The sequence below is a fragment of the Chiloscyllium punctatum genome, chromosome 1 (assembly GCF_047496795.1).
Source record: "Chiloscyllium punctatum isolate Juve2018m chromosome 1, sChiPun1.3, whole genome shotgun sequence".
Classification (NCBI taxonomy): domain Eukaryota; kingdom Metazoa; phylum Chordata; class Chondrichthyes; order Orectolobiformes; family Hemiscylliidae; genus Chiloscyllium; species Chiloscyllium punctatum.
The window spans coordinates 164844076-164871504 of record NC_092739.1 but is presented as its reverse complement, the minus strand read 5'-3'; the positions used below and the strand labels follow the sequence as shown (position 1 = coordinate 164871504).

Genomic DNA, 27429 nt, shown 5'->3' with positions numbered 1-27429 from the left:
TAGTATTCTAGAATATCTGTCTCATTACAATGCTTACTTCATTGTAGTTTCTGGGACATATGCATGTGCTATAATAGGGCCATAAAGGATACAAAATGGTTATAAATTGTGTGTTATAATACATGGTCTGCACTGTACATTATTCCAGGGAATAGAACGAGATGACCATAATATTAATAATAACTCCGTTTTTGCCTGCCTGGACTTTCTTGATTGTTGATCAATGGAACAGAACTCGTATATTACTGAGAAGAGGGAGATGTTGTTAAATAAGGGCATTGCCAAGGGTAAATGGGACAATTGATTTTAGGCTACAATCACATCAGCTTTGATCTTATTAAATGGTGGTGAAGGTTTGAGCAGATCTGCTCCTAATTTATATGAAACATTTCATCCTACACTTCTTGTTTCCCCTCTGGTTCTTCTATCAGCTATCTGAAATCTGTTTGCTGTGGTTATTGACCCTCCTGCCAATTAAAACCTCTGTCTGATGTCCCCTCCATCCTTCGTCTGGTCTGATCAAAAGAGAAACACCCCTCATTTCCTTAAAAGAAAATCTATCTTCTTCCTCTTCTGCACTTTCACTGATGGAGACTTGAAAATTTCTGATTCAGTCATCCTTTCCAGCAGTGAGTAGCAGACTCACTCCACGCTCTAGTTGAAAACAAAATTCTCAACTCCACCCTTAGCTTTCTGACCTTTACCTTAAGTTGGTGCTCCCTAGTTATTAACCCTTCTAGTAATGAAAAAAAGGCCGTCCTAAGCACCCAGCCACGCCCCTCTATCAGACCTCCTCTCAGCCTCTCAATTCATTCATGGAATCTAGGCAATACTGCTCGGGCCAGCATTTATTGCCCATCTTTTGATGCCCTTGAGAAAGTGATGGTAATTTACCTTCTTGAACTACTGCAGTCTACTTTATGTATAGACATCCACAATCTTTTAGGAAACGAGTTCCAGGATTTTGACCCAAAACTGTTAACGAACAACAATATATTTCCAAGTCAAGCTGTTAAGTGATGTTCCCATGTTTCCATCTTTCTGGATGGTCATGGTTGTGGGTTTTGAAGGTGCTGTCAAAAAGACCCTTGGTGAATTCTGCAGTGCATCTTGTAGTATCTTGAGTAGGTAGTATGGGGAAGTGAAATTCTGTGTGTAGCATTAATAAAGCAGACAGCTTTGTCCTGGATGGTATCAACAAGCTTCTTCAGTGCTGTTGGAGCTGCACTCATCCAGGCAAATGGGGAGCATTCCAACTCACTCCTGACTTGTACCTTGTACGTGGTGGACAGGTTTTGGGGAATTAGGAGGTGAGTTATTCACTGTAGGATTCCTATCCTCTGACCTGCTCTTGTAACCACTGTTTATTAATGGCTAGTTCAGTTCAGTGTCTGGTCAATGAAAATCCACTGGATATCAATAGTGGGGATTCAGTGCTAGGAACAGTACTGAATGTCAACGGCAATGGTTAGATTGTCTCTTGCTGGAGATCATCATTGCCTGGCCCTTGTATTGTGCAAATGTTACTTGCTACTTTTCAGCTCAATCATGGAACTTGAACATTGTGCAGCAACGATTGCATGTTGATGATATAGAGAAGCAGATGAAGACTGCTGGGCCTTGGACACTACCTTAGCAACTGGGGCTCTTGTGATGCAGTGGTAGTGTCTGTGTCTTTGAGCCAGAAGGCCTGTCAAGCCCCATCTGCTCCAGAGGTGTATAATAACATCTCTGAACAAGCTGGTAAGAAAATATCTACCTTGAGGAACTCCCTAGAAATGTCCTGTAGCAGAAATAACTGACCTCCAACAACCACAATTATCTTTTTTGTGCCAGGTATAACTCCATGCAGCAAGAGATTTCCTCTGATTTCTCCAATTTTGCCAGGGCTCCATGATACCACATCTGTTCGAATGTACCCTTTATGTAAGGGAACCACTCTCACCTCACCTCTGGAGTTCAGCTCTTTTGTGCATGTTTGAACCAAGGCTGTAATGAGGTCAGGAGCTGAGTGGCCCTGGTGGAACCCAACCGGGGCATCACTGCCCAGGTTATTCCTGAGAAGGTACTCCTTGATAGCACTGTTGATGACACCTTCAATCACTTTACTGATGATCAAGAGTCGACTAACTGGGGGGGTGGGGTGTGGTTAGCTAGGTTGGATTTATCCTGCTTTTTATGTGTAAGACATACCTGGGCAATTTTCCATATTGTCAGGTAGATAAAGCAACAGCTTGGCTAGGGGTGCATCAAGCTCTGGATCAAAATCTTCTGTCCTACAATTAGATTAGATTCCCTACAGTGTGGAAACAGGCCCTTCGGCCCAACAAGTCCACACCGACCCTCTGAAGAGTAACCCACCCAGACCCATTTCCCTCTGACTAATTAATGCACCTAACACTGTGGGCAATTTAACATGGCCAATTCACCTGGCCTGCAGATCTTTGGACTGTGGGAGGAAACCGGAGTACCTGGAGGAAACTCACACAGACATGGGGAGAATGTGCAAACTCCACACACGCAGTCACCCGAGGCTGGAATTGAACCTGGGACCCTGGTGCTGTGAGGCAGCAGTACTAACCACTGAGCCACCATACCACCCTATTACTGGATATTGTCAGCGCCCAAAGCCTTTGCATTTGCTTGATATCCTACGGAGTGAATTGAATTGATTGAAGACTGGGATCTGTGTTGCTGGGTACCTCTGGAAGAGGCTGAAATGGATTATCCACTCAGCACTTCTGGCTGAAGATTGTTAGGAATAGTCTGGCCTCGTGTTTTCCACTGAATATATTGACTCACCCATTTTTAAGGATGAGAATTTTGTGGTTCCTTCTCCTCCTCCAGTGAGTTGTTTAACTATCTACCACCATACACGATTGGATGTGATAGGACTGCAGAGCTTAGATCTGATCCGTTGCTTGTGAAATCACTTGGCTATGTTTATTCCTTGCTACTTATGCTGTTTGGCACGCAAGTAGTCCTGTGTTGTAGCTTTGACACTAGCATTTTACAGTGAAAGACCTGGGTATATCAGTTTTTCAGTGAGTGATACGGAGTATTTCAGAGTGTTACGTGGTGGTGTGAGATAGATCCGTGTCAAGTGCAGAGTGTGGGGCACCAGTATCGCTCCACATTTAAATCCTCCAAACTTCAAATCAATGTGGATGCTAGATCACAAAGTATTTGGAAGGAAGATAGATGTTTGAAATTTTGAGGAACTGAGTGTTTTGTAGAATTACACAAAAGAAGAGTTAAGGCCTGGGGCAGATCAACATGGTGTTATAGGATGGCATATAGGCTAGAGACACCACATTTCCTATTAAGGCTTCTATTTCATATACTGGACTATTGGTGCTGGAAGAGCACAGCAGTTCAGGCAGCATCCAACGAGCAGCGAAATCGACGTTTCGGGCAAAAGCCCTTCATCAGGAATAAAGGCAGTGAGCCTGAAGCATGGAGAGATAAGCTAGAGGAGGGTGGGGGTGGGGAGAAAGTAGCATAGAGTACAATGGGTGAGTGGGGGAGGGGATGAAGGTGATAGGTCAAGGAGGAGAGGGTGGAGTGGATAGGTGGAAAAGGAGATAGGCAGGTCAGACAAGTCCGGACAAGTCAAGGAGACAGTGCTGAGCTGGAAGTTTGAAACTAGGATGAGGTGGGGGAAGGGGAAATGAGGAAGCTGTTGAAGTCCACATTGATGCCCTGTGGTTGAAGTGTTCCGAGGCGGAAGATGAGGCGTTCTTCCTCCAGGCGTCTGGTGGTGAGGGAGCGGCGGTGAAGGAGGCCCAGGACCTCCATGTCCTCGGCAGAGTGGGAGGGGGAGTTGAAATGTTGGGGCACAGGACGGTTTGGTTGATTGGTGCGGGTGTCTCGGAGATGTTCCCTAAAGCGCTCTGTTAGGAGGCGCCCAGTCTCCCCAATGTAGAGGAGACCACATCGGGAGCAACGGATACAATAAATGATATTAGTGGATGTACAGGTAAAACTTTGATGGATGTGGAAGGCTCCCCCACCCCCACCCCCACCCCTCCACCCCCCCCCTCTAGCTTATCTCTCCATGCTTCAGGCTCACTGCCTTTATTCCTGATGAAGGGCTTTTGCCCGAAACGTCGATTTCGCTGCTTGTTGGATGCTGCCTGAACTGCTGTGCTCTTCCAGCACCACTCGTCCAGTATTTGCTTTCCAGCATCTGCAGTCATTGTTTTTACCTTTTCTATTTCATATGTTCTTGTTATCACCTGAGTAGGGTGCTAACTCTCACCAAATTCATAAATGATATTCTGACAGACTATGAGAAAGATAAACCTTCCTTTCTCAATCTTCTTGACCTGTCTGCAGCTTTTGACATGGTGATAACACTATTCTCCTCTAACCCTTTCCACTGTAATCCACCCAGCTGGGACTGCTCTCAATCTTATATCATTACAACTAGAAATCATTCGTAATGGTTTCTCTATCTGCTCCTACACTGTTAACTCTGCTGAACCCCCAAGAATCAATAGTTGGCGCCGTGCTACGTCTACAGTTATTTACAACATCTAGCAATGACTTAGAAAATGAATGTATTCAGGTCATATTTGTGGACAACACAAAAGCAGGTGGGAAGGCAACTGATTGAGGATGACACAGTCTGCAAAGGATACAGAAGGTTAATTGAGTGGGCATAGATGGAAAGAATGTGGTAAAATTGTGAGGCAATGAGCTTTGACAGGAAAAATAGAGGAGCTGAGTATTATTTAAAAAAAGAAGTACTGCAGAAAGTATGGAACAGAAGAATTTGGGAATCTTCCTGCATAAAAGTTAGCATACAGGTTCAGCAGGTAATAGGGAAGATAAATGGAATGTTAGCATTTTTTCAAAGGGAATGGAAAATAAAATTATATTAGGAATTAGTCAGACCATGGCTAGAATGTTGTGGACAGATTTGGGTCTCTTTTCTAGGGAAAAAAAAAGACTGGCATAGGAGGCAGTCCCAAGATTCAGGTCGGGAGGGACTGTCTTGTCAGGAGAAGTTGAGTAGACTGGGCCTGTACTTGGAGTTTAAGACCACAAGACCATAAGAAATAGGAGTGGAAGGAAGGCATTCGGTCCATTGAGTCCACATCACCATTTAATCATGGCTGATGGGCATTTCAACGCCACTTACTCACACTCTCCCCATATCCCCTAATTTCCTGCGAAATTAAGAATTTATTAATCTCTGCAATGAAGATATTTAATACCATGACCTCCACTGTGCTCTGTGGCAATGAATTCCACAGGCCCATCACTCTCTGGTTGAAGAAATGCTTCCTCATTTCTGTTCTAAATTGACCCCATCGAAATCTAAGGCTATGCCCATGGGTCCTAGTATCCCTGTCTGACGGAAACAATTTCCCAGCGTCCACCCTTTTTAAGCCTGGGATTATCTTGTAAGTTTCTATTAGATCTTCCCTCAATCTTCTAAACTCTAATGAATACAATCCAGGATCCTCAGCTGTTCATTGTATGTTAAGTCTACATCCGTGTGAATCTCCGCTGGACATGCTCCAGTGCCAGTATGTCATTCCTGAGATGTGGGGCCCAAAACTGGGGACCCAATATTCTAAATGGGGCCTAACCAGAGCTTTATAAAGTCTCAGTAGCGCATCACTGGTTTTACATTCCAACCCTCTTGAGGTAAATGAAAACATTACATTTGCATTCTTAACCACGGATTCAACCTGCAAATCAACCTTTAGAGAATCCTGTACTAGCACTCTGAGATCCCTTTGTACTTTGGCTTTATGAATTTTCTCACTGTTTAGAAAATAGTCCATGCCTGTGTTCTTTTCTCCAAAGTGCAAGAAAAATGAAACCTACAAGATTCACTGCTCAGACTATTGACTATATGAGTTGGGACTTCATATTGAGATTATATAGGATGTTGTTGAGGCCTCTTCTGGAGTTGTGTGTACAGTTCTGGTCACCCTGCTATAGGAAGGATGTTCTTAAATTGGAGAGAGTTCAGAAAAGATTTACCAGAGCGTTGGCAGGTTGAAGGGTTTGAATTATAATGTTACGCTGGGATCAAAGGTTAGTGTAGAAGGTTGGGGGTGACCTTATAGAGGTTTATAAAATTGTGAGGGGCATAGATAAGGTGAATAGCAAATGTCTTTTTCCAAGGGTCGGGGGGGGGGTCAAAATAGGGGGCATATTTTTAAGGTGAGACGAGATTGTGCAAAAGGGACCTGAGGGGCAACCTTTTCACACAGAGGGTGATTCACATGTGGAATGAACTGCCAGAGGAAGTTGTAGATGCAGGTACATTTACAATAGTTGAAAGACATTTGGATAGATACATGAATAGGTTTAGAGGGATATGAGCCAAATGCAGGCAAGTGGGACTAGTTTAGTTTGGGAAACTTGGTCGGTGTGCACAAGTTGGACTTAGGGGTCTGTTTCCATGCTGTATGACTCTAGATGACTTAACAGGATCAAAGCAGAAAGATTGTTTCCTTTTGTGGAAGAGTCTAGGACCAGAAAGCACAATCGCAGAAAAAGGGCTGCTCTTTCAAGACAGAGGTGAGGAAGAATATTTTCTCTCAGAGGAGAGTGAATCTATCGAATTCTTTACTGCAGAGAGCTGTACAGGCGGGGTTATGAAGTTATCTATCTCAGTATATTCAAGGCTGTGTGTGGAATGCTCTGCCCCAGAAGGCAGTGGAGGCCCAGTCTCTGGATTCGTTTAAGAAAGAGTTGGATAAAGCTCTCAAGGATAGTGGAATCAAGGGTTATGGAAATAAGGCAGGAACAGGATCAGCCATGATCATAATGAACGGTGGTGCAGGCTCGAAGGGCAGAATGGCCTACTCCTGCATCGATTGTCTATTGTCTATCTTCAGTAGGTAAGGGAATCAAGGAATCAAGGGTTTTAGGGAAAAGGCAGAACATGGAGTTGAGGATTATCAGACCAGGCTGAATGGCTGACAACTTCTTCTGGGTCTTATGGTTTTATTATCTATCCTAGTCCTACTCTTCAGTTTTCATACGTACACTGATGATACCGATTTGACCTCTCCATCAACTCTCCTGATTCAACCACTTTTCCCAAATTTTATGAAATAAGCAAGGAATGCCTTCATTTTATATACTACAGCTATTGTTTTCCTGTCCACAGTCCAGACTTAATTCCCTAACAAACAACTCTACCCCTCTCCTACCAGTTCATGACTAACCCAGACTGTTCTCTGTATTATATTTGATCTGGAGATAAGCCTCCCACTTCATATGTATACCATCACTAAAGCTCCTGATTTTAACCTTTCAGCTTGCCCAATTTTGCCTTATCTCAGCTCATTTGCTGCCTTTCCTATCTTTAGTGGAAGTGGTGGCATATTGGTAATATCACTGGACTAGTGATTCAGAACACCAGATTCATGTTCTGGGGAAATAGGGTTTGAATCCCACCATGGCAGAAGTGAAAATTCAATTCAATAAAATGTTAGTTAATAAATGACCATGGAATCACGATGGATGGTTGTAAAAGCCTATCTGGTTCACTAAAGTCCTTTAAGGGACAAAATCTTCCATCCTTTCTTGGTCAGGCCTACATGTGACTCCAGACCCACAGCAATACAGTTGATTCAGAACTGCCCTCTGGGCAAAAAGTAATGAGCAATTAATGCTGTCCTGCCCAGTGATGCTTACATTCCATAAACAATTTAAAATGTTTACTCTAAGGAAGTCCCACCTCAACTTATAAACATCTATTAAACCTCCCTTCATCTTCCTCTGTTCAGAAGGAAACAAATCCCATGTTATCCAATCTTTCCTCAGAACAAGAAGTGTCCATTCTCATAAAATTCCTCTGAGCCCTTTTCAGTACAATCACATCCTTCCTGTAATGCAATGAGAAGTGAACAATTTCCTCTAATTGTGGTCTTGTATTTTATACAGTTGCCTGTAAAGTCCCTGCTCTTATACTTCATACCTTCCTTAGCCAATAAAGGTATCCTGCCTTTCCTTCCAAACCACCTTATTTACTTGTCTTGCTAACATCCGGCATGCATTCTCTCTAAGGCTCGTCAGTATTTCTCCGTATCTTCCTATTCTTTGGGTATTCCCTTAACTCCTTTGCCCTCCCCTTCTCTTTGCCTCACATTTCCTGGATTGAATTCCATTTGCCATTCTTCCTTCCACAGCAAGGGCTGTGGAGTACTCGAGAGAATGTTATAAAATGGAGTGTGTCAGAATGTTCCACTGAGAATTGTTGGGTAATCAGTGTCACAATGAGACATAATCTATCAGAATTATATAGTCGGGAGTTCAAATGTCAACCCTCATTGTTGCTATTGCATTAGTCAGGTTACTCAAGCAAAATCTTGGGGGGAAATTATGGATAAACAATCAACAACCAATTTAGAAGGAAATTATGGTTATAAGTACTCTACAGTAGACTGTAAGTGAAGACCATTATCTCACAAAGATCAGCAAATCCTACAGCCAGTGATTCTTCCAGCTTCAGCACTTGCAACTGCTGTATCAGCGAGGACTCTGCCCTTCAGTTAGATAGCAAGGGATCACATGTTGACCCTTCAGACTGTCACAAGATCCATTATATTCAGAATAAAATGGGAAAGGCAGTTGCGCAGAACCCTCAGGAACCCAGTGTTGTCATCAGATCTATTTAAGGAATATACATTACAGTAAAAATTACAATTCAACGTCCATTAATATTGCAGCATGCTTAATGTGTGATACTCATTTAACAGCTCAATTTGTCCCATATAAACATTCTCAGCAAAACATCCAAATTGTACCTGTGCCTCACAGTAACAGCTATCCACACTAATGTATCCCAATGCCTTATAGTAACAGCTATCTCTATCAGTATTGTATCCCAGACTCTTACAGTAACAGCTGTCTCACCAGTACTATATTCTGGATTAGTGGTGCTGGAAGAGCATAGCAGTTCAGGCAGTATTCGAGGAGCAGTAAAATTGATGTTTTGGGCAAAAGCCCTTCATCAGGAATACAGGCAGAGAGCCTGAAGGGAGTTCAGTAGTGTCTTACTTTTATGGCTGTTCCCAACAGTACTGTACCCATGTTATACAGCAACACATCTATTCTTAAGAGTACTGTGTCCCCATGCTATAACTGTATATCAGCATGTGCTGATCAATACTGTATCCTGTTATACAATGGTAAACCTGCCCCCAGCAGCACTGCATCCTAATGTTACACAACGACAGACCTGTATCCACCAGTTCTGTATGTCAGTGTTATGCAATAACTGAGCTGCATCCACCAGTATTTTACTCTAGTGTTGCACGGTCTCAGAACTGTATCCATCAGTACAGTACTCCCGTGTTATACAGTGACTGACCTGTAGCTATCAGTACTGTACCCAAGTGTCTTAGAGTAACAGCAACTAATCTACACCCAGTAGTACTGCATCCCAGTGTTATGTAGTGACAGACCTATACCCAATTAGTATACAGTGACAAACCTGTATACACCAGTAGTGCACCCCAGAGTTACACAGATCAACAACAGATCAGTTCTCAACAGTGGTGTACCCCATATTACATAGCAACAGATGTGTCTCCATTAGTATTGCTTCCCAGTGTTATTTAGTGACAGACCTATACCCAGCATACTGTACTGACCGTTATACATTCTCAGACCTGTATCCACTGGTTCTGTGCCCTGGTGTTACATGGTGAAAGACTTCTACGTACCAGCACTATATCCAAGTGTGATATCTTCATGGACTGCCAATACTGTACCATGTCAAACAGACAGGCCTGTCCCCAGCAGTACCGTGCTATGAGTTATACAGTGATTGAACTATATCCACCAGTGCTGTACCAAGTGTTATACAATAAAGATCTGTATTCATCAGCACTGTATCGTGACAGATCTCTATCCACTGGTATTGCACGTGGGCTATATTGGCTTACCTGATTCCCCCCCACCAAGTACTATTCTCAGTGTTGTGCAGTAACAGATCTCTATCCAACAGTACTGTACCCCTATGTAATACAGTGACAGAAAGGGACTAAGCAGTTCTACAATGTTACATGAGGGTATGGGTTTACCATACTGTAATAAAGCATTAGATTAGTATCCCAGAAGAAAAAAGGAACAAACCTGTACTCACCAATACGGAATATCATTCTTATATAATGGCAGATACCCGCGAGTGTTGTATCCCAGAACTATGCCACAACAGACAGTAATGGTGGTGATAGGTTTCCACAGGCTGCTGTTACGACTTACGCTTTTACGTGTATATTGTTACCCACAGTCAGTGATGGAATACGCTCCATTTTTCTATCCAGTACATGGCTGACCAGAAATCTCTCCCATTCTTACTGCCTCCCAATGGTGCACGTTGGTAGGTTTTACAGTTTGAAACTCTGTTTAGCCATTTTATGAACAGTTTCCTCAGAACAGGACTCAAATACAGAGCTTCTGGCTCAGAGGGAACACTACCACAAGACTATTTAGCTACTGATAAATGGACACAGGATGGAGACTTCACAGCCTATTATACTCTAATTACAGTTCTGCTCCCTTCGACCGCACGATCAAACTGTCTGGAATCCAGCAAACCAGAAACAAGGGGCACCAACTTAGCAGAGCCTGGAACAAAAGAGCCAGTGAGTTTGCAGTTCTCATTTCTGAGCTAGAGGTTTTTTTTTAAAAGATAGCCAAATAAGGAAAGTGAAAGTGAAATGAAGTATCAACAAAGTATTAACTTCTTAAAATGCCTAATCAACCACAAGCAGACACAGTCCAACTCCACATGGATAACAGTTAACCTTTGTTTTTGCAGAAAGTTTCTGTCAAGAAGAACACGGCCCAAGAGTGCATCCAACAATTGTTCTCTATTCAAAATATCAGATCTTTGTTCATACCCACCAACTCCAGCTGTAATAGCAACCATAGAGGCTATAGGATTTCTCCTGTGATAAATAAACACATTACACCTATACACAGCCTCTGCCCCACCTCTGTAATAAACCCCATTCATATCACCACTCCTCACAAACTTTGCAATGCTCGGATTTTGGCCTTGTACATTTTGTGCCTCTTTCATGTCACCATTGGCAGTTAAGGCTCTGAATTCTCCACAGGTTCCCTTTCTAAACCTCTCCACCTTTAATGCTTATGTGCTATCCAAGGCAGTTAGCAGCAGTGATTGTTGGTATTGGTTTGGACAGCATGGAAGCAGTTTGTATTCTTATACTGGACATGCAGAACAGGAACAAGCCCTTTAGGCCACCTGTCAATACATGTATTTATGTTCCAAACTGGCTGTCACCCACTCTCCCTTCCTTTCACTCCTCCCTCATATGCTAAAATTAAATATATCAAAGCATTTGAGGGATCTGGATATCACTAGCTAGAACAACATTTATTGCCCATTCCTAATTACTCGATAAGGTGCTACTGAATTGCCTTCTTGAATTGTTGCAATCTATTTAATAATCTTAAATACCGCTACTAGATTCCCTTTTCTTCTGCCTTTTGTATTGTTCTCATTAAATCTTCCATGATAAGTAAAACAGTTTTTGCATCTTCTCCAGTCCTTCGCTGTTCCTTACTGTAGGTAAATCAGAACCATTTGCAGCTTAGTGCAGTTTCATCAAGGTTCAATACAAATATAATATCACTTCTCTGCTTTTCAGTTACACCCATGAGAAGTGCACCTCAGCCCACTGCTGACTTAAACTTTTTAATATTCTTATTCCCTTGCGTCATAACTTGCAGTGATTTATGTCTCTGGACTACTGTTCGAAAGGTTAACACTGGATTTGTGAAATCTGAAATAAAATTACTAAACAAGCTTGGCAGCAGCTGGGACGGAGAAATTTTTCAAAACTATGGCCTTTCAGCAAAACTGAGGAAAATTCAAAATAGTTTTAAGGTGATGGAAAAGGTGGAAAGGTATGGGTGGGAACATAAGGGTGGGTCTGCAATAACTTGGAGGGTAGTACAGATTAAATAACTACAGGTTTCGCGGTACAAAGCCAAAGGGAGTCGTAATAGGATAAATAAACAAACAAAAGATTTGTCAAGAAGAGGGTTGAATGGGATAGCTGTCATCCAAATATAAATTAAAGGAATTAAAATAGAAGGAAGAGAAAAATAAAAACTAGTGTTGAAAGAAAAAGCAGAACAGAGCAGTAGATGTGATCTATCTGGACTTCAGTAAGGCGCTTGACAAGGTTCCTCATGGGAAACTCATGGAATACATGGAGAACTAGCTGTTTGGATACAGAACTGGCTCAGAAGTAGATGACAGAGGGTGGTGATGGAGGATTGCTTTTCAGACTGGAGGCCTGGGACCAGTGGAGTGCCACAAGGATCAGTGCTGAGTCCACGATTTTTCATCATTTATATAAATGATTTGGATGCGAACATAGGAGGTATAGTTAGTAAGTTTGCAGATGACACCAAAATTGGAGGTGAAGTGGACAGTGAAGAAGGTTACCTCATAGTACAATGGGATGTTGATCAGATGGGCCAATGGGCCGTGGAGTGGCAGATAGAGTTTAATTTAGATAAATGCAGTTTGGAAAGGCAAATCAGAGCAGGACTTATACACTTAATGGTAAGGTCCTGAGGAGTGTTGCTGAACAAAGACACTTTAGAGTGCAGGTTCATATTTCCTTGAAAATAGATTTACAGGTAGACAGGATAGTGAACAAGGCGTTTGGTATGCTTTCCTTTATTGGTCAGAGCATTGCGTATATCACAGAAGTCTCATTGAATCCTTACAGTGTGGAAACAGGCCCTTTGTACCAACAAGTACACACCAACACTCCGAAGAGTAACCCACCCAGACTCATTCCCACTACCCTATATTTACCCCTGACTAAGGCAGCTAACCTACACATCCCTGAACAACTTAGGAGTTGTGAGATCATGTTGCAGCTGTACAGGACATTGGTTAGGCCACGTTGGAATATTGCATGCAGTTCTGGTCTCCTTCCTACCGGAACGATGTTGTGAAAATTGAAAGGGTACAGATAATATTTACAAGAATGTTGCCAGGCTTGGAGGATTTGAACTATAGGGAGAGGCTGAACAGGCTGGAGCTGTTTTCCTTGGAGCATCAGAAGCTGAGGGGTGACCTTATTGAGGTTTCTAAAATCATGAAGGGCATAGATAGGATAAATAGACAAGGTCTTTTCCCTGGGATGGGGAGAAACCATAACTAGAGGGCTTAGGTTTAGGATGAGAGGGGAAAGATATAAAGGGGACCTAAGGGGCAGCCTTTTTCCCACCAAAATTGGAGATGTAGTGGACAGTGAAGAAGGTTACCTCATAGTACAATGGGATGTTGATCAGATGGGCCAGTGAGCCGTGGAGTTGTAGATAGAGTTTAATTTAGATAAATGCAGTTTGGAAAGGCATGTATGGAATTAATTGCCAGAGGAAATGGTGGAGGCTGGTACAATTACAGCATTTAAAAGGTATCTGGATGGGTATATGAATAGGAAAGGTTTAGAGGGGTATTGGCCAAGTGCTGGCAAATGGGACTAGATTAGGTTAGGATATTTGGGTGGCATAGACAAGTTGGATTGAAGGGTCTTTTACATGCTGTACATCTCTATGACTCTACACTACAGAAGGATGCCCATCGTGTCTGTACTATCTCCAAAAGAGCTACCCAGCTAGTCCCACTCTCCATCCCGATCTCCGTAGCCCTCTAACTTCGTCCCATTCTAATATATATCCAGCTCTACTTTGAAATCTCCAATGCAATCCACCTCTACCACTCTCCCAGGCAGGGCATTCCAAATCCTAACAACTCTGAGTAAACTCTAACATCTCACATCTAGCTCTCTTGAATTGAATTGAATTGAATTTATTGTCACATGTACTGAGGCACAGTGAAAAGCTTTGTCTTGCAAGCAATACAGGCAGATCACAGAGTTAAGTAGCATAGATAAGTAAATAATAGATAATCAGCGCATAAAAACAAAAACACAGGCACAGGCGAATGTCAAGGGTTTGAGTCCATTCAGTATTCTAACAACAGTAGGGTAGAAACTGTTTTGAAATTGGCTGGTGCATGTGTTCAGGCTTCTGTACCTTCTCCCTGATGGTAGAGATCGTAGAAAAACATTGCCAGGGTGGGATGGATCTTTGAGAATGCTGGCGGCCTTTCCTTGACAGCGGTCTGGTGGATGGATTCTATAGATGGGAGGTTAGCCTTTGTGATTGTCTGGGCTGAGTTCACCCCTCTCTGTAACCATCTCCAATCTTGAATGGTACAGTTGCCATTACCAGGTAGTGATACGTTCAGACAGAATGGTCTCCATGGCACACCTATAAAAGTTGGCAAGAATATTCACTGTCATGCCAAATTTCCTCAATTGGGTTTTTGTAACCAGTTCGTCCACGTGAAGAGTCCGAGAAAGCTTGTTGTGGATGATCACTCCCAGAAGCTTGATGCTCTCCACTTGTTCCACCTCTGTACTGTTAATGTGTAGGGGGGCATGAGTAACATCCCACCGAAAATCAATAATAAGTTCCTTGGTTTTGCTGACATTGAGAGCTAGATTGTTCTCAGTGCACCATTCTTCCAGGTTTTCCACCTCCTGTCTGTAGCCTGTTTCATTGCCATCTGAGATTCGACCAACTACGGTCATCACCGAACTTGAAAATGGCATTAGTCTGGTACTTAGCGACGAAGTCATGGGTATTCTGTGAGTACAGCAGGGGGCTGAGTATGCACCCTTGGGGGGGTTCAAGTGTTGAGTGTTAGTGAGGATGAATATTGTCCTCAATCTTCATTGATTGTTGCCTGTGGTTCAGGAAACTGAGGATCCAGTTGCAGAGACTGGAGCTTAGCCCGAGATCACTAAGTTTAGTAATCGGTCTCGAGGGGATAATAGTGTTGAAGGCTGAACTGTAGGATTCTTACATAGCTGTTCTTGGTGTCAAGATGTTTTAGGGAGAGCCAATGGCAAGTGATATGGCATCTGACGTGGATTGGTTGGTCCAATAGGCAAATTGCAGTGGGTCAAGAATAGTGGGGAGGCTGAAGTTGATTAATACCATGACCAGCCTTTCAAAGCATTTCATGACTACCGATGTTCGGGCCACTGGGCGGTAGTCATTGAGTCATGCTGCATGACTAACAAGTGCATAATCACGAGTTAAGACACTGTTCTTGAAGCTTGCAATGAGTTTCATAGGAACATATACAGGAGACTAAGAACAGAAAGGTTATAGTGGGACCAAGGTTGAGAACTAAAATGACAGCAATTGGAAAAATCAGTGCAAAACAGTGGCAGAGGAACAGGGCTGTGTGTAGGCTCTTGTCTGGGGATCATTCATTCCCATCTGCTTTCCTCCTTTGTTTTACTTTTGCTTCTGGTATTTTCTTTTGCTTTATTTTCCTTTAGTCTTTTCTTCCTTTTTATGCTGGGTTTGTCGGCAGCATTGGGGTGTGGCAGTGAGAGCAGGCCACATGCGAAGTGGCGGATGTGATTTTTCCCAGGGATATGAGGCAGAGGGCAGCGAGGATGGTCTCCTGGCCATCAGATTCGGTGGCAGCTGAGGGGTGACCTGAGGAAGGTCTCCCAGCGATTGGAGGCCAGCTGCAGCAAGGATGGTCTCTGGCAATTGAGACCTATGGCCAAAGCAGCGAGGTTGTTCTCCCGATGTTCAGGACTGCCAGCAAAGCTCCTCCTCCAGTGATTGGGTACGGTGGTGTTCCAAACTCTTCGAGATGGCAACACCAACAAGGCAACACCTGTAGCCGAAGTGGGCTTCTTGGTCTGGCGACGGCCTGGCAGTGGAGCCAGAGACTCTTGGCTGTGGGTCAACTGTGGGTTCAGCAACATCAGCAAAGTGGGCCCAGAGTTGAAGAGATGGCACCACACATGGGGTGACCCCAAAGTTAGTGGGTCTGGCGCAGGCAGCAGTGGAGGTGGAGGTGTCCCTTGAGGCCAGGTGCCGGTATGAACTGAGACAGAAAGGCTGATATTCTAAACTTTTTGCTTCATTATTTTTCTTATTTATTCCTATGACTTATAATGCTGGACTGGGTCTTCCACCTCCCAGCTGTAGTCTGTTTCGTCGCCATCTGAGATTCAACCGACTATGGTGGTATTATCAGCGAACTTGTAAATGGCATTAGTCTGGTATTTGGTGACACAGTTATGGGTATACAGCGACTCTTCTAATTTTTTTTTGTTTCCTAAGTATCCTAGGTACCTTCGTACCCAAGATGGCATGGGAAAGCTGCAACTCTTCACTGTGCATGGGACACTAACACAAGTCATTCATTCATTTGGAAAGTCTGGCCCATGCTTACAGATTTCATAGGACATACCATATGGATGGAGGACAGAAGGCCATTGGACTCAACCAACTCATGGAGTTTCTCATCCTTTTTTGTCTTAAACCTGTGTTCCCTTAGCCCCTGCTGCTTGTAATCAGGTTTTCCCTCAAATGTATCTATACCGTTTATCTTAATTACTCCCTGTCTTAGTGAGGTCCACATTCTCAATATTTTTAGGTATTTAAGGTATGGGATATTGATGGACCCTATTCCTCAACTGAGTTGTTTAATTGTCCACCACCATTTACGACTGGATGTAGCAGGACTACAGAGCTTAGATCTGATCCATAGTTTGTAGGATCACTGAGCTCTATCAGTTGCTGCTTATACTGTTTGGCACACAAATAGTCCTGTGCTGTAGCTTCACCAGATTGCCACTTCATCTTTTAAGTATGCATGGTACTGCTTCTGGCATGCCCTCCTGCACTCTTCATTGAACCAAGGTTGATCCCCTGGCTTGATGGTAATGAGTGGGGGATATGCCAGGCCATGAGGTTACAGATTGTGCTGTCGTACAATTCTGCTGCTGTTGTTGGCCCACAGCACCTCATGAATGTGCACAAGGACTATGCAGTGGTCATGCTTACTGATAGCTTTTTTTAAATACATTCATGGGATCTGGGCATTGCTGGCTAGGCTAGCAGTTATTGCCTATTCCTAATTGCCCAGAAGGCAGTGAAGAGTCCATCACATAGGTAAGGGTGGCAATTTCCTTCCCTCAGGACATTAGTGAACCAGATGGGTTTTTCCGACAATTGACACCAGTTTCACGGTCTTCATTAGATTTTCAATTCCTGATTGTTAATTAAATCAAAATTCCGCTATCTGCCTTGGTGGGATTCGAACCTGGGTCCCCAGAACATTAGCGGAGTCTCTAGATTAATAGTGCAGCCATATAATCACCAGACCATTGCTTCCTCATGACACTTCCATCTTGAAAGACAAAAGAAGCAGATAAATGGGAATATCACCATCTGCAAGTTCCCCTCCACGACACACATCATCCTGTTTTGGAAAGATGTTACTGTTCCCAGGGTCATGATGGACTAGCATCTCTTATTCTTCTAAAATCCCAAGGTTTTTTTTCCCCCCGAGGTCAAAATGCTGGAATTCCCTCCATTTGTGGGCGGCACGGTGGCACAGTGGTTAGCACTGCTGCCTCACAGCGCCGGAGATCCGGGTTCAATTCCTGCCTCAGGCGACTGACTGTGTGGAGTTTGCACGTTCTCCCCGTGTCTGCGTGGGTTTCCTCCGGGTGCTCCGGTTTCCTCCCACGGTCCAAAAAATGTGCAGGTCAGGTGAATTGGCCATGCTAAATTGCCCGTAGTGTTAGGTAAGGGGTAGGTGTAGATGTAGGGGTATGGGTGGGTTACGCTTCGGCGGGGCGGTGTGGACTTGTTGGGCCGAAGGGCCTGTTTCCACACTGTAAGTAATCTAATCTAAAAAAAGAGCATTGGCAATGTACTGACAGCACATGGAGTGTAGCGGTTCAAGAAACTCACCCCCATATTCTCAAGGGCAACCTGAGGGATGGGCAATAAATGCTGGCCCAGTCAGCACCGCCCACACCCTATGATTGGTAGCACGGAAACATGGCTATTTACAAGGATGTTGCCAGGATCGGAAGGTTTGAATTATAGGAAGAGGTTGAATAGGCTGGGGCTGTTTTCCCTGGAGCTTCGGAGGCTAAGGGGAAACCTTACAAAGGTTTATAAAATCACGTGATAGTGGAGGGCTCAATCCTAACACAGAATTTATAGCAAAAATTTAGTGTGATGTAACTGAAATTATGCATTGAAAAATTGATTGTTAAGCCTTTCATCTCTTAGAATACAGTGATAGTTTCACTTCTTTCATGTGTAAATCACAAAACCTTTTTTTTAAAAAGTTGCATTCTCGGGTTAGCTGTTAACAATGGTGATAGCTAGACAATATGTTGAAGGTGTTGGCCCCCTGTGTTCTCTGTCTATGCCATGGTGTTTAGATTGATTCTAATCTAAAAAGTGAGATAACAGAGTTTTACATAAATTCATGCAATTTTTGAACTCAGAGTTCCATATGAATGCATGCAGTTTTTGAGCAAAGTACAATGTAACCCTGCAAGTACAAATTTGCGACACTACGGATTTCTTACAGAAACTTAGCACCCACAGACCAGTCAAACCGGGAACATTCCTCGTCACAATGGACGTTTCCGCACTCTACACCAGCATCCCCCACAATGATGGCATCGCGGCAACAGCCTCAGTGCTCAACACCAACAACTGCCAATCTCCAAACACCATCCTACAACTCATCCGCTTTATCCTCGATCATAATGTCTTCACCTTTGACAACCAGTTCTTCATCCAGACACACGGGACAGCCATGGGGACCAAATTAGCACACCAATATGCCAACATTTTTATGCACAGGTTCAAACAAGACTTCTTCTCTGTGCAGGATCTCCAACCAACATTGTACACCAGGTACATTGAGGACATTTTCTTCCTCTGGACCCACGGCAAGGATTCACTGATAAAACTACACAGTGACATCAACAAGTTTCATCCCACCATCAAACTCACCATGGACTACTCTCGACTGTCTGTCTCATTCTTGGACACATGCATCTCCATCAAGGACGGACACCTCAGCAACACACTCTACCGCAAACCCACAGACAACCTCACAATGCTACACTTCTCCAGCTTCCACCCAAAACATATTAAAACAACTATTCCCTATGGACAAGCCCTACGCGTACACCGGATCTGCTCAGATGAGGAGGAACATGATGGACACCTGGAAGTACTCAAGGATGCCCTCACAAGAATGGGGTACGATGCTCAACTCATCAACCGCCAGTTCCGACGTGCCACAGCAAGGAACCGTAATGACCTCCTCAGGAGACAGACATGTGCTGCAACTGGCAGGGTACCCTTCGTTGTTCAGTACTTCCCAGGGGCTGAAAAATTACACCATGTTCTTCGTGACCTGTAACACATTATCAATGAGGATGAGCACCTCACCAAGACCTTCCCCACACCTCCACTACTTGCCTTTAAACAATTGCCAAACCTCAAACAGATTGTTGTTCGTAGCAAACTGCCCGGCTCTCAGGACAACTCCATACAACCCTGTCACGGTAGGCGCTGCAAGACGTGTCAGAGTGTGGACATAGATACCACCATTACGCGTGGGGACACCTCCCACCTTGTACATGGCAGGTAGTCATGTGACTCAGCCAACGTTGTCTATCTTATAATACGTTGCAGGCAAGGATGCCCGGAGGCTTGGTACATTGGGGAAACCAAGCAAAGGCTACAACAATGAATGAATGGGCTCCGCACAACAATTAACAGACAGGAAGGCTCCCTCCCAGTTGGGGAACACTTCAGTGGTCCAGGACATTCAGCCTCGGACCTTCGGGTGACCATCCTCCAAGGTGGACTTCGGGACAGGCAGCAGTGGAAAGTGGCCGAGCAGAGGCTGATAGCGAAGTTCGGTACACATAGGGAGGGCCTCAACTGGGACCTTGGGTTCATGTCACATTAGAGGTGACCACCATTGCACTATACACACACAGGTACTCCTACAGACACACACACACACACACACACACACACACACACACACACACACACACACACACACACACACACACACACACACACACAGGCACTCCTATACACACATACACACGGACACACACACACACACACACACACGCGCACACAGACACCCACACTCTCCCCCTCACAGATTTAAGACATTCTGCACTCACTACAGGGACACACACACACACACACACACTTTCTCACACTCACAACCTCCAACCCAGACAGACATACACAGACAGACAAAGACCCACATGCACACATATATTTTGTGGGGTGAATTTGTACTTGCAGGGTTACATTGTACTTTGCTCAAAAACTGCATACATTCATGTAGAACTCTCAGCTCAAAAACTGCATGAATTTATGTAAAACTCCGCTATCTCACTTTTTTTAGATTAGAATCAATCTAAACATCATGGCATAGACAGAGAACACAGGGGGCCAACACCTTCAACATATTGTCTAGCTATCACCATTGTTAATAGCTAACCCGAGAATGCAACTTTTTATAAAAAAGGTTTTGTGATTTACACATGAAAGAAGTGAAACTATCACTGTATTCTAACAGATGAAAGGCTTAACAGACAATCAATTTTTCAATGTATAATTTCACACTAAATTTTTGCTATAAATTCTGTGTTAGGATTGAGCCCTCCACTATCACCTGATGAAGGAGCGTCGCTCCGAAAGCTAGTGTGCTTCCAATTAAACCTGTTGGACTATAACCTGGTGTTGTGTGATTTTTAACTTTGTACACCCCAATCCAACACCGGCATCTCCAAATTATAAAATCATGAGGGGCATGGATAGGGTGAATAGTCACCATCTTTTCCCTGGGGTGGGTGAGTCCAGAACGAGAGGACATGGGTTTAAGGTGAGAGGGGAAAGATTTAAAAGGGACCAAAGGGGCAATTTTTTCATGCAGAGGGCGATGCGTACATTGAGTGAGCTGGCAGAGGAAGTGTTGGAGGCTGGTACAAATGCAACATTTACAAAGCATCTGGATGGGTACGTGAATAGAAAGGATGAAGAAGGATATGGGCCAAATGTTGGCAAATGGGACTGGATTAATTTAGGATATCTGGTTGGCATGGACGAACTGGATGGAGGGTCTGTTTCCGTCCTGTACATCTCTATGACTCTATAATCATTGTTATTGCACTGTTGCTGGGTCAAAATCCTGGAACATTAATGGAAGGACACACTTGCATTGGGGGCAGTTCAGCAAAAGTTCACTTGATTGAACTTTGGGACGAGGGCTTGTCCTTTGACGAGTGGCTAAGTAAATTGGGTCATATTGTCAGGATTTTAGAAGAATAAGAGATGCAATTCCATCATGTAAACCAGACTCCCATCCATGTCTCCATCTATATTACCCTGCTGCTTCAGGAAAGCATCCAGCACAATCACAGACCCCTCCCACCTCAGTTATACACTCTTCTGTTGGGCAGAAGATATGAAAGTCTGAATACACGTATAAACAGTTCAAGAACAGCTTCTTCCCTGCTTCTATCAGACATTTGTACAGACCCCTCAAATATTAAGTGTGATCTGTTTGCGGCTGTAACACTGTATTCTGCACTCTGATACACTTTGTATGGCCTGATCTGCTTATTAGATTAGATTAGATTAGACTTACAGTGTGGAAACAGGCCCTTCGGCCCAACAAGTCCACACCGACCCGCCGAAGCGCAGCCCACCCATTCCCCTACATTTACCCCTTACCTAACACTACGGGCAATTTAGCATGGCCAATTCACCTGACCCTGCACATCTTTGGACTGTGGGAGGAAACCGGAGCACCCAGAGGAAACCCACGCAGACACAGGGAGAACGTGCAAACTCCACACAGTCAGTCGCCCGAGGTGGGAATTGAACCCGGGTCTCTGGCGCTGTGAGGCAGCAGTGCTAACCACTGTGCCACCGTGCCGCCCTTGTAACATGTAAAACAACACTTTTCACTGTGAAAACAATAAACCAATCAATCAAGATGATCTCATTGAAACATGCTTGATTGTGCAGGATTTTCTCTCCTGACAAAGGAGAGAACCTCTCTGCTGGTTGGGTATCTAAAACACAGGGACACAGACATAGGACAGGGGATTGGTCATTAATTACTGAGATGAGGCAATATATCTTTACTTACAAGGTTGTATGTCAGTGGAATCTCTCACCGCTAAGGACTGTAGATATTTCATTATGAATATATATGAAACACTATAGTTACATTTTATGGTGTTTCAGGAATTTGAGGGAAAGGTGAGTTGACGTTGGAGTTGAAGACCAAGATCATATCTGGCAGAGCAGGCTAGGTGGGCTGCAATGTTTGCTGTTGTTCCTGTCTCTTGTCATCTTGTATACTTACATTCAGATGTGATTACTGTATATTTAGAAAATAACTTGGGGGCAGAGTCAACATGGAGGGAAAATGTTTATGAACCTGATCACTGGTTTTTGAGTACATTATCAACAGAGTTGGTAAGAAGGATGCAGTGAAAGGCTTTTTGGATTTTTGGAAGGCTTTTGATAAAGTCCCATACAGGATGGTGGTAAACAAAACTGAAGCATATGGGATTGTGGTGCCATGCAAATATGGATTGAGAATTGGTTAACATATAGAAAGCAGAAAGTATAGATGCATGGATCATATAATCAGAATCTCTACAGTGTGGAAACAGGCTATTTGGCTCAAGTCCACATGACCCTCCAAAGAGTATCACACCCAGATCTGTTCCCCCACCCTATTACTGTATGTTTTCCTTGACTAATACACCTAACCTAAACATATATCCCTGAACACTATGGCTAGTTTAGCATGGCCAATTCACCTAACCTGCACATCTTTGGATTGTGGGAGAACACCAGAAAACCCAGAGGAAACCCATGCAGACGCATGGAAAATATGCAAACTCCACACAGATTGAGGGTGGGATCGAATCTGGGTCCCTAGTGCTGTGAGGCAGCAGTGCTAACCACTGAGCCACCGTGGATCATTCTCAGGTTAGCAGGCTGTGACCAGTGGGGCAAAGTGGAAGGGTCACAGCTTAGACCCAATTGTTTACGATCTACATCAGGTTGTTGGTTTGCTTGGTTAGCTGGTGGGTTTGTTCTCAAACAATTTATATATATATTGAACCTCTGAGAGGACCACACATAAATAGAAAACGAGGAGGATGCACAGAGGCTTCAGAATGAGTGAATGGGCAATAGCACGACAGACAAAATATAACGTTGATAATTTTCTAGAAGGGAAAAATTCTGGATCTAGGTTTGCTAGCTGAGCTGGAAGGTTCGTTTTCAGACGTTTCGTCACCATGCTAGGTAACATCTTCTGTGAGCCTCCGGATGAAACAATGGTAGTGTAGCCCGCTTTCTATTTGTGTGTTTGGGTTTCCTTGGGTTGGTGAGGTCATTGCTGGAAATGTGTTGCTGGAAAAGCGCAGCAGGTCGGGCAGCATCCAAGGAGCAGGAGAATCGACGTTTCGGGCATGAGTCCTGAAGAAAGGCTCATGCCCGAAATGTCGATTCTCCTGCTCCTTGGATGCTGCCTGACCTGCTGCGCTTTTCCAGCAACACATTTCCAGCTCCGATCTCCAGCATCTGCAGTCCTCACTTTCTCCTCCTTGGTGATGTCATTTCCTATGTTGACATCATTTCCTATGTTGATATCATTTCCTTTTCTTTTTCTCGGGTTGTGGTAAATGGGATCCAAGTCAATGTGTTTGTTGAAAGAGTTCTTGTGCGTGTCTCTGTTTGGCTTGTCCTAGGATGGATGTGTTGTCCCAGTCGAAGTGGTGTCCTTCCTCATCTGTATGTAAGGAGTTTTTTTGAGTAGGGCTGTGATTCGGTTCTCTAGTTGTTGGGGTCGGGTCTATTGCCACTTGCTGGAATGAGTTGGTATCTGCAAGTAGTGCGTTTGCTTTCCCAGTGTAGTCTCTTTGATTTAAAATGACTGTCAAGTGTCCTTGGTCTGCAGGGAGTTGGTTGTCTTTTCATGTTGTTTCTAATGCTGCTCAGAAATCTTTCTTGTTTGCATCCTGGAAGTTGTAATTTAATCTTCTTACTAAAATGGCCTTTTCAATGTCTGTTAAGGATCGGTCAGATAAGTTTGTCTCGTGTTTTCTGCAGGTCTAGTTGTTTCATTTTCTGTGTTTATCGCTGTCTAATGTCAATGGTCTGTGTCTGTCCATTCAGTCTGTTGCATTACTGAGTAAAGATCTTTGGTGCAAAATTTCCCGGTTGTATTTAGAGTCTGTTGTGGGCATCAATCATCATTTCTTTAAGCATTGTGCGGCCGTTTTGCTCTGCTATTCTGCTCTGCAGAAAAAACTAGACAAACTTACACAAAATAACAACATTGACAACACAGATGCATGGATTAAAAAAAAAACTTTTCTGACTGACCCTTAACAGACATTTTAAAAGCCGTCTGAGTAAGAGGATTAAATTACCACTTCCAGGATGCGCACCAGAAAGATTCCTTAGCAGGATTGGAAACAACAATGAAACACAACTGACTCACAGAAGAAACCCAGCAAACCATCAGACAGACAGTCGCACCAACATTAAGCAGGAAGAAGGAAGGAAACACTAAATACACAAGAAAGAAATGCACTAGAAAGGCTAAAATAAAATTAAAACATTGTCTGCATGTAGGATAACAATGTTTTAATTGATGATTGATGATTGATGCCCACAACTGACTCTAAATACAACCGGGAAATTTTGCACCAAAAATCTTTACTCAGTAATGCAACAGACTGTGAATGGACAGACTCAGACCATTGACATTAGACAGCGATAAACACAGAAAATGAAACAACTAGACCTGCAGAAAACATGAAACAAACAGACATGAAACAGACATTGAAAAAGCCATCTTAGTAAGAGGATTAAATTACAACTTCCAGGATGCAAACAAGAAAGATTTCTGAGCAGCATTAGAAACAACACGAAAAGAACCAACTCCCTGCAGACCAAGGACACTTGACAGTCATTTTAAATCAAAGAGACTATGTTGAGAAAGCAAACACACTACTTGCAGATACCAAAACTTACCAATAAGTGTCGATAGACCTGACCCCACAACTAGAGAACTGAATCACAGCCCTACACAAAAAAAACTTCAGAAATCTGGAGAAATAAATAAGACCAACTTCCAAAAAATGAAATTGGATGGATCCAAAACATCACACTTCTATGGATTACCCAAAATTCACAAACCAGGAGCTCCCCTCAGACCCATTGTCTTGCTACCTTGAACACCAACTTACAAGTTGGCCAAGGATCTACACCAAAGACTAAAACACTTCGTAGAAGACTCAAGCCACTCGATCCACTCCACCCAAGAATTCATGTAGGCCAAAGACACCAAGATAGAAGGGGATGAAAAAATGGTTTCCTTTGACATAACTGCCCTGTTCACATCCATCAACATTAACCTGGCCAAGGAAACACTGACTACAGTATTAGAAGAACCAAAGACACATACACCAAACATCACCAACTTCATCAGCAAAGACAATATAGTCAAGTAAGTAGACCTACGCCTTACCACACACTTCACCTTCAACAAGAAAACCAACAAGCCAACGGAACACCCATGTGATCTCCAATATCAGGGTTCTTAGCAGAGGCAGTAATACAAGACTCGAACAAACAGCTCTACCAACCATCCAACCCAAACTTTGGGTCCACTACATGGATGACACCTTTGTCATCACGAAACAAATTAGAGTAAACCTTCAAGAACATCAATAGTACCCTTACTGGCATAAAATTCACTGAAGAGGAGGTAAACAACAACAAACTGCCATTCCCAGATGTCACAGTAGAGCGAACAGCCAATGAGGAACTTCAAACCAGCATCTACAGGAAAACAACAGACGGACCAAATACTGAACTACAGAAGCAATCATCCCAACATCCACAAAAAAAGCTGCATTAGAACGTTATTTCAACGAGCCAACACACACTGCAGCACAGAGGAACTACGAAGAGCAGAGGAAAATCATCTATATCGTGTATTCAAAAAGAACAGGTACCCAATGAACACAGTCCTTCGATTTCTCAGCAACAAACCCAAACAAGCAGACAAAACACAACCAGAAACCCTAGCCACTCTCCCCTACATCAAAGACATCTCTTAAATGACTGCCAGACTACTCAGACCCCTTGGCATCATGGTAGCCCACAAACCCACCAACACATTAAAACAGCAGCTAATGAACTTGAAAGACCCTATACAGAGAACAAGCAAGACTGTGGGTGGCATGGTGGCCCAGTGGTTAGCCCTGTTGCCACACAGCGCCAGCGACTCAGGTTCAATTCCCGCCTCAGGCGACTGACTGTGAAGTTTGCACATTCTCCCAGTGTTCGCTTGGTTTCCTCCAGGTGCTCCGGTTTTCCCAACAGTCCAAAGATGTGCAGGATGGGTGGATTAGCCATAGGAAATGTAGGGTTACAGGAAAAGAGTAGGGGGTGGGTCTGGGTCTGGGTAGGCCGCTCTTTGTAGGGTTGGTGTGGACTCGATGGGCCAAACAGGCTGCTTCCATGAACTCTATTATGTGAATGGACAGAGCACATGGATAAGGGACGTTTCCCCTTACTGAGTAGTCCAGACAAGGTTTGGGGGGCGGGGGGAACATCTCAGAATGAAAAAAAAGCAAGCCATTTAGGACAGAGAAGAGGCAGAACTTTTCATTCAGAAGGTGATGCATTTTATGAATTCTCTACCCAAAGGGCTCTGCAGGGTCAGTTATTGACTGGATTCAAAATGGAGACTGATAGATTCCTAGTTACCAATAAAATGAAGCGATATGTGGAAAGCGTGGGAATATGGCAATACAGAAAGTGATCATCCATGATCTGGTCTGGTAGAGCAAGCTCAACAGCTGAATGGTCTTCTCCTGTTCCTATGTCCCTTACAATAATGTAGTTCCAAAGATATTCATTTAATGTGTTAGCTAGTCCATGGGAGATTTCCCTTTGGGTCACTAATAAACCCAACTTTTTCCCTAGTTAATCTCAAACCTTTCTTTATTCATAAATATTTTAAGGTTCATGTCGTTTGTTGATCTTTTCTGGTACTGGATTAGTGGTGCTAGAAGAGCACAGCAGTTCAGGCAGCATCCAAGGAGCTTTGAAATCGACGTTTCGGGCAAAAGCCCTTCATCAGGAATAAAGGCAGTGAGCCTGAACACTCACCCATTGTACTCTATGCTACTTTCTCCCCACCCCCACCCTCCTCTAGCTTATCTGTCCATGCTTCAGGCTCTTCCAGCACCACTAATCCAGAATCTGGTTTCCAGCATCTGCAGTCATTGTTTTTACTTCGATCCTTTCTGGTAACCTCTCTTTTATTCCTGTATTAGCATTTTCAATTTCCTCCCATACTTTCCATAATCTTTCAGATGGGAAACTGAAACTTGCTGAAAATGTGTTGCTGGAAAAGCGCAGCAGATCAGGCAGCATCCAAGGAGCAGGAGAATCGATGTT

At 43.6% G+C, this 27429-nt stretch overlaps 1 protein-coding gene and 1 long non-coding RNA gene across 3 annotated transcripts in view; one reads left to right on the top strand and one right to left on the bottom strand.

The window, feature by feature from the left end:
• LOC140481587 (uncharacterized) overlaps window positions 1-16456 on the top strand; it is a 39679-nt gene extending 23223 nt beyond the window's left edge. Inside the window, exon 3 of one of the 2 annotated variants that reach the window (XR_011961562.1) lies at window positions 16192-16456. This is a non-coding gene — a long non-coding RNA (uncharacterized lncRNA). Of the gene's footprint in view, window positions 1-10530; window positions 10678-16191 lie in introns of those variants that run through there. The other variant, XR_011961564.1, reaches the window with a different exon arrangement.
• The window catches only part of LOC140481577 (uncharacterized), a 132346-nt gene that overhangs the window by 21353 nt on the left and 83564 nt on the right, over window positions 1-27429 (bottom strand).